Here is an 11,580-nt window from a genome sequence, read left to right as displayed (position 1 = left end):
CTCGACAAACAATTATTGCAGTGGCATTGCTTCCAGAGGCAGTTTGAAACTTGATAGTGTGTGTTGCAACTGAGGACAGATGATTTTTTACGTGCTATGCGCTTCAACACTCGCCGGTACCGTTCTGTGAGCTTGTTTGGCCTACCACTTTGCGGCTAAGCCGTTGTTGCTCCTAGACATTTCCACTTCACAATAACAGCACTTACAGTTGACCAGAGCAGCTCTAGCAGGGCAGGAATTTGACAAACTGACTTGTTAGAAAGGTGGCATCCTACGATGGTGCCACCTTGAAAGTCACTGAGCTCTTCAGTAAGGTCATTCTACTGCCAATGTTTGTCTATGGAGATTGCATGGCTGTGTGCTCGATTTTATATACCTGTCAGAAACAAGTGTGGCTGAAATAGCCGAACCCACAAATTTGAAGGGGTGACCACATACTTTTGGACATGTAGTGTATCACTGGGAAATTGATATTGTAACAATGTTACATTTTGATATTGTTTCTGTATTCACTTGACACTGATCTTTTTTTTGTATATGAATCCTTGTGCTTTTTGTGTCATGTTCACATCAAACAACTACTTCACATAAGGTGCATATTCAAATCAAGATAATCATGTTGATCAAAGAAAGATAAGTGTGTGAGCATGTGCAGTAGCATGTATCCGCGGAGTACCAAAAGTGCCAAAGTCAATTGCCATTCAAGTAGTTCACTCAGAAAGAGTCACATTCTCATTTCTCAGGGAATTGTAATTGTTCAGATTAGACTCTGGACATCATTGTTGAAGAGCTGTCTCAGGAAGCCAGTTTTATCTGCATTATCTGCATGCTCTGATGAGTGCAATAATAACTTCTATTACATTGGAGGAGTTATCCAAAATAGCCCAGCACCCTCTCAGATATGGAGAGGCTATCACTATCTCAGATAGTTATACCTTTGCACACACACACACACACACACACACACACACACACACACACACACACACACACACACACACACACACACACACACACACACACACACACACACACACACACACACACACACACACACACACACACACACACACACACACACACACACCAATCCATCCCTGGTTTCCTGGAAGCCCAGAGCTATAATGTGTTTCTAGACAGAATCAGTGATACAGAATACAGAGGAACAGACACATAGTCCCCTGAGGTGTAACGGAGAGCACATATAAACAGACTCTCTCCCCCTCCCATCAAGCTGACCTGATCTGGATGTGATGCCTGTTAGATGTCCTGGTGGCACAATTAGACCTGTGTTTACTTTCGCATTAGCTCAAGTGTCAGCAGTGTCAACAGGGCCGTCATCATCAGAACACAGAGAACTGTCTCTCTCTCTCTCTCTCTCTCTCTCTCTCTCTCTCTCTCTCTCTCTCTCTCTCTCTCTCTCTCTCTCTCTCTCTCTCTCTCTCTCTCTCGTTTTGAGTGGGAGGTGAGTGAGACAGAAGTGTGTGTCTGGGGAAGGGATATACCATTACCAGGGGCATGAACTAGATAAGAATGTTACACACTGTTGCACCAGATCCTTAAAGAGGTAAATGGCTGATGTTTAAAATATTTAAATTTAGGATTGGTGGTGATAGAGAGTTATACCATAACAAGTCATAAAGAATAAACCTAATCTAGAACATACCATTCTACCAATTAGTTAACATGACATAAACTAACATGGATAACATGAAGTGATAATCTGCAGTTTAAACCTAATATTATAAGAACACAATGCAGCCTATCACAGTGCATCTGTTTTGTCACCAAAGCCCCATATACTACCCCCACTGCGACCTGTATGCTCTTGTTGGCTGGCCCTGGCTTCATACTCGCCGACAAACCCGCTGGCTCCAGGTCATCTACAAGTCTCTGCTAGGTAAAGCCCCACCGTATCTCAGCTCACTGGTCACCATAGCAGCACCCACTCGTAGCACGCACTTCATCAGGTATATCTCACTGGTCACCCCCAAAGCCAATTCTTCCTTTAGCCACCTTTCCTTCCAGTTCTCTGCTGCCAATGACTGGAATGAACTGCAAAAATCACTGAAGCTGGAGACTCATATCTCCCTCACTAGCTTTAAGCACCAGCTGTACATAGCCCATCCAACTACCTCATCCCCATACTGTATTTATTCATTTATCTTGCTCCTTTGCACCCCAGTATCTCTACTTGCACATTCATCTTCTGCACATCTACCATTCCAGTTTTTAATTGCTATATTGTAATTACTTCGCCACCATGGCCTATTTATTGCCTGACCTCCCTTATCCTACCTCATTTGCACACACTGTGTATAGACGTTTTCAACTGTATTATTGACTTTATGTTTTTTCCATGTGTTGCTGTATGTGTTGAACTGATTTGCTTTATCTTGGCCAGGCGCGGTTGTAAATGAGAAATGAAGCACAGCCAGAAGATGACCAGTGACACGAGCCTACCAGCCGAGCTAAACTACTTCTGTCCTCGCGTCGAGGCAAATAACACTGAAACATGCATGAGAGCACCAGCTGTGCTGGAAGACCTTTAAACAGATCAACATTCACAAGGCTGCAGGGGCAGATGGATTACCAGGATGTGTACTGTGAGCATGCACTGCCCAACTGGCAAGTGTCTTCGCTGAAATTTTCAAACTCTGCTCATCCAATTCTGTAATACCAACATGTTTTAAGCAGACCAACATAGTCCCTGTACCCAAGAACACTAAGGTAACCTGCCAAAATTATTACCGACTTGTAGCACTCACGTATGTAGCCATGAAGTGCTTTGAAAGGCTGGTCATGACTCACATCAAGGAGTCATTAACACCATTATGCTAGAAACGCTAAACCCACTCCAATTTGCATACCACCCTAACAGAACCACAGATGATGCAAACTCTATTGCACTCCACACAGCCCTTTCCCACCTGGACAAAAGGAAAAACCTATGTGAGAATGCTATTCATTGACTACAGCTCAGCGTTCAACACCATAGTGCCCACAATGCTCATCAATAAGCTAAGGACCCTGGGACTCAACACCTCCCTCTGCAACTGGATCTTGGACTTCCTGCCGGACCACCCCCAGGTGGTAAGGATAGGTAACAACACATCCGGCACGCTGATCCTCAACACAGGGGTCCCTCGGGTGCGTGCTCAGTCCCCTCCTGTACTCCCTTTTCACTCATGACTGAACTGCCAGGCACGACTCCAACACCATCATTAGGTTTTCCGATGACACAACAGTGGTAGGCTGGATCACCGACAACTACGAGACAGCCTATAGGGAGGAGGTCAGAGACCTGGCCGTGTGGATTTAGGACAACCTCTCCCTCAACGTGATCAAGACAAAGGAGATGATTGCAGACTGCAGGAAAAAGAGGACAGAGCACGCCCCATTCTCATTGACAGGGCTGTAGTGGAGCAGGATGAAAGTTTCAAGTTCCTTGGTGTCCACATCACCAACAAACTAGCATGGTCCAAGCACACTAAGACATTCGTGAAGAGGGCACGACAAAACCTATTCCCCCTCAAGAGACTGAAAAGGTTTGGCATGGGTCCTCAAATCCTCAAAAGGTTGTACAGCTGCACCATTGAGAGCATCATCACTTGTTGCATCACTGCCTGGTATGGCAACTGCTCGGCCTCTGACCACAAGGCACTACAGAGGGTTGTGCGTACGGCACAGTACATCACTGGGACCAAGCTTCCTGCCATCCAGGACCTCTATACCAGGCGGTGTCAGAGGAAGGCCCAAAAAATTGTCAGAGACTCCAGCCACCTTAGACATAGACTGTTCTCTCTGCTACCGCACAGCAAGCAATACTGGAGTGCCAAGACTAGGTCCAAGAGGTCCATAATAGCTTATCAAATGGCTACCTAGACTTTTTGCATTAGTCCCCCCCATTTTTACACCGCTGCTACTCTCTGTAGTTATCATCTATGCATAGTCACTTTAATAACTCTGCCGACATGTACATATTACCTTAATTACCTCGACTAACCAGTGGCTCCGCACATTGACTCTGTACCGGTACCCCCTGTATATAGTCTCGCTATTGTTATTTAACTGCTGCTCTTTATTTACTTGTTACTTTTATTTCTTATTCTTATTTGTACTGCATTGTTGGTTTAGGGGCTCGTAAGTAAGCATTTCACTGTTGTATTTGGTGCATGTGACTAATACAATTTGATTTGACTTTAATATAACTCAGGACCTCAGCCTTGGAAGCCAGCTTGTCAATTTGGCGATTTGGCAGAGGAGGAAATGAGAGTTTAGCATATTTGACGACAGACACTGTCTGTTCACTCTAACAAAATGGTTAATTGAATAAGCATGGGAAACAATGTTTAAACCCTTTACAATGAAGATCTGTAAAGTTATTTGGATTTTTACGAATTATCTCTGAAAGAAAAAGGGACATTCCTTTTTATGCTGAGTTTAGTTATACACACACAAACACACAATGCTTTTAACATAGCGTACAATGTCCCTGTGGAATGCTTTGGACACCTTGTAGAGTCCATGCCCTGACAAATTGAGGCTTTTCTGGTGGCAAAAGGGGGTGCAACTCATTATTAGGAAGGTGTTCCTAATGTTTTGTACACTCAGTGTATTTTTTGTAGTAAGAATATAATTGAATATAACAGGATAAAATAAATGATATTTTCCACACACAAGTTGTCACAGGAAGCTGTGGAACCGCTATCATAGAAAGAAGTAATATTTTGAAACAGAGCCCAAGCCCATGCTTTTTTGATTCGCATTTCATATTTCCTACCCTCACTCCACTTTGTTAGGGATTAGTCATTGGGCCTTACATTGAGATGTTTCTGATTAGTGAGATATGAGCAAACGAGTAGATGCGCTATACCACCTCCACTTATTTGCCCAGCCAGAAACAAATGAACCAAATAGGCTATTCAGGAGTTCAGTGAAACAAAATCACATTGATTGAGACAAGTCAGTGAACCCTTATGAAAAAAAATTGCAATCAGAGTGTAGTATAACCGCAGTATAAGTGCAGTATGCTGCAAATACTGCTTCCGAAATAACAGTTTTTTTCACCGTAGTAATTGTGCAGTGTAACTGCCATTAGAGTGCAGTATAACTGCAGTTCGACGGCAGTACACTGGAGTTATTCAACAGTTACATGCGTCCAAAATACCACAGTCCACTGCAGTTATTGCACTTTTACTGCCGTTTCAAAACTGCAATCTTTTTTTTGTATGGGAAGTCACAGGTTTTTGGTCAGGAGTAGGCCTAGGATACTAAGCGACTGCGAGTGAAGAGCAAAATAATCAAATTGTTAAACTACATAACATGATGGCAAAATGTTCTTGTCAATGAGCCAACTAGACAAGATGATAATGAGCAGCACTCAACTCAATTTAGCGAACAATCCCCCAGGCTTATTGATGAAGCCTAACCAATATCCAAACGGAGATTCAGTGAAAACAAAAATGTGACATTGATTGATTTATCAATACGAGACCCCACACTTAGCTCAAGCAACGCGATGGACCTGACCCAATCAAAACGATGCTAAAACGATGCTAAAATTATAATCTGGTTGACCACATGCGGGTCGGCTGCTTCAACAATTGCAACATGAACAGTCACTTTACAATAGTGCATCTAAATCTGATTACTTGGTTATTAGGTGGAAAGAAAAGTTTCGGCTTTGATACCAGCAATACCTTAAAGATAAGGAAAAGACGGAAGAAATTAAGGTATTACTTGAATATGTTTGTGTGTGTGTGTGTGTGTGTGTGTAAGTGTATAAGTGTGTTTGTGCGTCAGAGGAGGCTGGTGGGTTGAGTTATAGGAGGACTGGCTCATTTTGGCTGGAATGGAATTAATGGTACATATCAAATACATGGAAACCATGTTTGACTCCGTTCCAATAATTCCACTGCAGCCATTGCAATGGGTCCGTCCTCCTATAGCTCCTCCCACCAGCCTCCACTGGTGTGCATGTAGGCGGGGGTTTTAATAAAAGGGAAATAGTCACAGTGCAATGTCAGCGCAGAGCTGCTTCGTCACACACATAACAATAGTTCATCTTTCATACATTGCCAAACGTACCAGTGACATGAGATGATTTTGGCATATTCATGTCTGCCTGACATTTAAAGAGATTGATTTGTCAACTATGGCTGCAGTGCAAGCAGAGGCATCATGCCCATAGGGGGCACTGGGGCATGTGCCCCCTCAGATGTCTTTTCTTTTTTTAAGAAGAAAAAATGATATAAGAGTATGTTTGTTGTTGATGTTGTTTCTCTGTAATACTATTAGCCACCTAGCAATATTATTAAGCTGGCTTTAGCTAGTCCAATCTCCCAACCTCATAACTAGCTACCAAGAAGCCAATTCAGGCTATCAATCAAGTTCGAGTAGCTGTAGCTTGAACTGTTTAAAGTGGCATGAGTGCTGGCAAGATTGGTAGAAAAGCAAGCGATTACTAAATGTACTGAATCAGACTCACATTCCTTTCAATCGTTTACCCAGATTTTAGCAAAGATGCAGAGAAGCATATTTATTTTCTTTAAAAAAAAAGAACCACCGGCCAGGAGGATACACCCAGCTCAAGAGGTATGCTTAGATATGCAGAAAAATAAACATATTTGCTTTACATAGAATTAAGTCTAATGATTATGGCTCTAGATTGCAGGAAAAGCTGTTTTAGGTGGGGTGCACATATTTTGTGCCCCATCAGATTTTTGGGGTGCATGAGTGCAAGCTAGAGTGGGATTTATAAATAAGGTGGGTTTGATAGCAGGTGGGATGTACACAGCTAACTCATTAAGATGGATCTGTTTTTGGGAACATCATACTGACACACACTCATACGCACATTCATCTTCTCCTGAAATACCATTGCTATTGATTGATCCCTCCTGGAGCCAAAACTAAGCACACACACATGACACAACCTTTGCCTAGCTCCCCTGTGTAGTGATGAAAGGCCTGTGTGAGGATTCCCCTCGTCTTTTTCATCCCCAGCCGCACAGAACACCCTTCTAGAACACAGGTATCGTTGTGATGTGTTGTAGAGAGACGAGGTAATAGCTTTGGCTGTTTGAGGGCTGGCTTTTTTCTGCCTTGTGGCTGTCTGTGTATTTCTGTGGGTATGCTGCTGTAGACTGGACAAGCTGATAAGAAACAGTCAAAGCCTCCCATCTTCATTAATGTCTCTCAAGGCAGATACACAGAGAATCAATCAGCTTGATAAACAATAATCTTCAAGAAAATGATATATCTTTTCAAATATTATTCTTGCTAATTGATAGAAATACAATTGTTAGACTGAAAAATTGCAATTTGTAGATATTGTAAATATTCTCCATTCACCCCCACAAAATAGCATTTCAGATCATTTCCACAGAGTGAAGCAAATAAGCTTTTCTTCCACAGGTCTTTTTCAATCATTTTCAGTGAATAGAAGACAATTTAAAATTGTTATCAACACCCAAAATGAATCAATTTGGCAGCATGGAATCAGCGCTGGGCTCTAGCCTTGGATACACCAGCTGGCTTGGGCTTTTCTACCGGGGCTTACCCCTCACCGAGACCAGAGCTGGCCTGCAGAGTGACGGAGAGCAAGGGGGAGTGGGAGGAACATCCATCTGAATACCCTGCAACGATAATCAACCAGAAGCAGCTCAGTCTTTTGTTGACTAGGAGTCCAAGCCACGCAAAAGACAGGCTAGGCTGTATGTCAATAACCAATTACTGGCACAGCTGTTCCTCCATTGTTCCTCCTCTGAGCAGGAACAAAACCACACTGAAACACCATCTTTAGAAAGAAAATCTTCTCTTCTAATCGTTTCTAAAAGGCCTTGCTAGACCTTGTCCATCTACTAATATCCCCTTCTTTGTTTCTTCTATTCTCCTTCTATGGAGCCAAGCCTATTTATTTAACCTTTATTTAACTAGGCAAGTCAGCTAAAAACAACTTTTTATTTACAATGACAGCCTACACCGGCCAAACCCGGCCAATTGTGCGCTGCACTATGGGACTCCCATTCACAGCTGGTTGTCATACAGCCTGGATTCAACCCAGGGTGTCTGTAGTGATGCCTCTAACACTGAGCTGCAGTGCCTTAGACCACTGCGCCACTCAGGAGCCTATCAGGTAATTTTGTTTTGTTGTGGTACTCTTTTTTTCACCCCCTGTGCTCCGCAACATCGGCTGGAACTGCGTTAATTAAATAGAGAGAAAGAGCTGCGGGCCCTGGTTTATTAATGTGGAAGAACAGCGTTTCAAACTAAACTCAAAATGTTCCCAATTAAAATGAAGATGAATTGCAGCCCCTAGTCCCCTATTGCGCCTCTGTGGCTGAACCTCTGAGTGGGTCTCCAGCCACTGCCATTCAGACAGGCCATTAAAATCATCCTTAAGAGTCTGTTGATGCACCCGTGCGTCAATCTGATTAACATAATTTAAAAAAACATCCATATCCGTCAGTTTAAGCTAGAGATATGTTTTTTTGTTGTTGCATGAGCTGCATCTCAATTTGCTACATCCACCTATGTCGGCATCTGCGGTGGAAAGTGACAAAGCTACAGCTATACTTGTCAGACCAGGAAAACATCTGTAACGTCCAAACAGTTTGGCTAACTAATATGACCACTCCATGGAACGATAAGAATCTCACGGACATGATGGTGTTCTCCGTTTTGCACTATGACCATCAAGTATCAGGGGACTCGTCTGAAGGTAACCCATACATATGAATGGAGGTATGGAGGTAGTTTTGTACCATCAAAAAAACAGCCGTTAAATATGTGTCCAAAAAATGTAAGTATTTCCTGTGTTTTCTTATATCTCCTAAAAATAGGACAATCACTTCAAAACCTTATTCCTGAAGATTTGTGTTATTCAGTGCATTTCTATGAGCTACAGTAGTAAAGGACAAATTCAATATAGATATACAGTACCAGTCAAAGTTTAGACACTACTCATTTTTCTTTATTTTAGTTTTTACAATTTTCTACCAAAACTATGAAATAACACATATGGAACCATGTAGTAATCAAAAAACTGTGAAACAAATACAAATATATTTTAGATTTTGGATTCTTCAAAGTAGCCACCCTTTGCCTTGATGACAGCTTTACACACTCTTGGCATTCTCTCATCCGGCTTCACCTGGAATGCTTTTCCAACAGTCTTGAAGGAGTTCCCACATATGCTGAGCACTTGTTGGCTGCTTTTCTTTCACTCTGTGGTCCAACTTATCCCAAACCATCTCAATTGGGTTGAGGTTGGGTGATTGAGGAGGCAAGGTCATCTGATGCAGCACTCCATCACTCTCCTTCTTGGTTAAATAGCCCTTACACAGCTTAGCAGTGTGTTAGGTCATTGTCCTATTGAAAAACAAATGATAGTCCCAATAAGCACTAACGTTAGTATTCAGCTAACCACGGTTTGTGGTCATTAGCTATCCTTTAGCTCGAAAAGCTATCGGCAGTTTTGTACAACGCGACTCAGACCAGAACATACCGAACCTATTTTTCTATCCATATCCCTGGATTTCAACCGCAAGCTCTGGACATTTACTATCCTTGTGACTATTGGCTTACGTCGATCCCGGAGCAAACATCAATTACTCCGGAGCTAGCCAGCTGAACAGTTCCATCAGCCACTCCTGGGCTACAATCACCTATCCGGACCCGTTTTACTGCCGATGCGGAGCCCCACCGAGCCTTCACGACTGGACTACTGACGTTATCTTCCCGAGGGAGTTATCCAACTGGCCCCTCCGTCGCGACGTTACCCGAACGCCCATCTGCGGCCCGCTAATCGTTAGCGATCTTATCGGCTGCTATCTGAAAAGGTCTATCGGACAATTCTTGGGTCACTATAACTATATCTATTTTGACAATTGGATTGATCCCCTCTACCACACGGAACCCCACTAATCTACCGACGGAAACACACGAGGTGGCTAAAAACAGACCTCCATCCTATGCTAGCTTGCTACCGATGGCCCGGCTAGCTGTCTGAATCGCCGTGACCCCATCCAACCTCACTACTCACTGGACCCTTATGATCACTCGACTAAGCATGCCTCTCCTTAATGTCAATATGCCTTGACCATTGCTGTTCTGGTTAGTGTTTATTGGCTTATTTCACTGTAGAGCCTCTAGCCCTGCTCACTATACCTTATCCAACCTTTCAGTTCCACCACCCATACATGTTATGACATCACCAGGTTTCAATTATGTTTCTAGAGACAATATCTCTCTCATCATCACTCAATACCTAGGTTTACCTCCACTGTATTCACATCCTACCATACCTTTGTCTGTACATTATACCTTGAAGCTATTTTATCGCCCCCAGAAACCTCCTTTTACTCTCGGTTCCAGACGTTCTAGACGACCAATTCTCAAAGCTTTTAGCCGTACCCTAATCCTACTCCTTCTCTGTTCCTCTGGTAATGTAGAGGTGAGTCCAGGCCCTGCAGTGCCTAGCTCCACTCCTACACCCCAGGCGCTCTCTGTTGATGACTTCTGTAACCGCAATAGCCTTGGTTTCACGCATGTTAAAATTAGAAGCCTCCTCCCTAAGTTTGTTTTATTCACTGCTTTTAGCACACTCTGCCAACCCGGATGTTCTAGCCATGTCTGAATCTTGGTTTAGGAAGACCACCAATAATTATGAAATCTTCATCCTAACTACAACATTTTCAGACAAGATAGAATGGCCTAAGGGGGCGGTGTTGCAATCTACTGCAGAGATAGCCTGCAGAGTTCTGTCCTACTATCCAGGTCTGTACCCAAACAGTTTAAAAATCCACCCCTCTAAAAACAAGTCTCTCACCATTGCCGCCTGCTATAGACCACCCTCTGCCCCCAGCTGTGCTCTGGACACCATATGTGAACTGATTGCCCTCCATCTATCTTCTGAGCTCGTGCTGCTAGGCGACCTAAACTGGGACATGCTTAACACCCCAGCCATCCTACAATCTAAGCTTGATGCCCTCAATCTCACACAAATGATCAATGAACCTACCAGGTACCACCCCAAAGCTGTAAACACGGGCACCCTCATAGATATCATCCTAACCAACTTGCCCTCCAAAATCACCTCTGCTGTTTTCAACCAAGATCTCAGCAATCACTGCCTCATTGCCTGCATCCGTAATGGGTCAGCGGTCAAACGACCTCCACTCATCACTGTCAAATGCTCCCTGAAACACTTCAGCGATCAGGCCTTTCTAATCGACCTGGCCAGGGTATCCTATAAAGATATTGATCTCATCCCGTCAGTAGAGGATGCCTGGTTATTTAAAAAAAGCCTTCCTCACCATCTTGAATAAGCATGCCCCATTCAAGAAATTTAGAACCAGGAACAGATATAGCTCTTGGTTCTCTTCAGACCTGACTGCCCTTAACCAACACAAAAACATCCTATGTCATTCTGCATTAGCATCGAACAGCCCCCGTGATATGAAACTTTTCAGGGAAGCTAGAAACCAATATACACAGGCAGTTAGAAAAGCCAAGGCTTGCTTTTTCAAGCAGAAATTTGCATCCTGCAACACAAACTCAAAAAAGTTCTGGGAC

Source organism: Oncorhynchus gorbuscha, linkage group LG06, assembly GCF_021184085.1.
Source record: "Oncorhynchus gorbuscha isolate QuinsamMale2020 ecotype Even-year linkage group LG06, OgorEven_v1.0, whole genome shotgun sequence".
NCBI lineage: Eukaryota > Metazoa > Chordata > Actinopteri > Salmoniformes > Salmonidae > Oncorhynchus > Oncorhynchus gorbuscha.
This window is presented reverse-complemented; position numbering follows the sequence as displayed.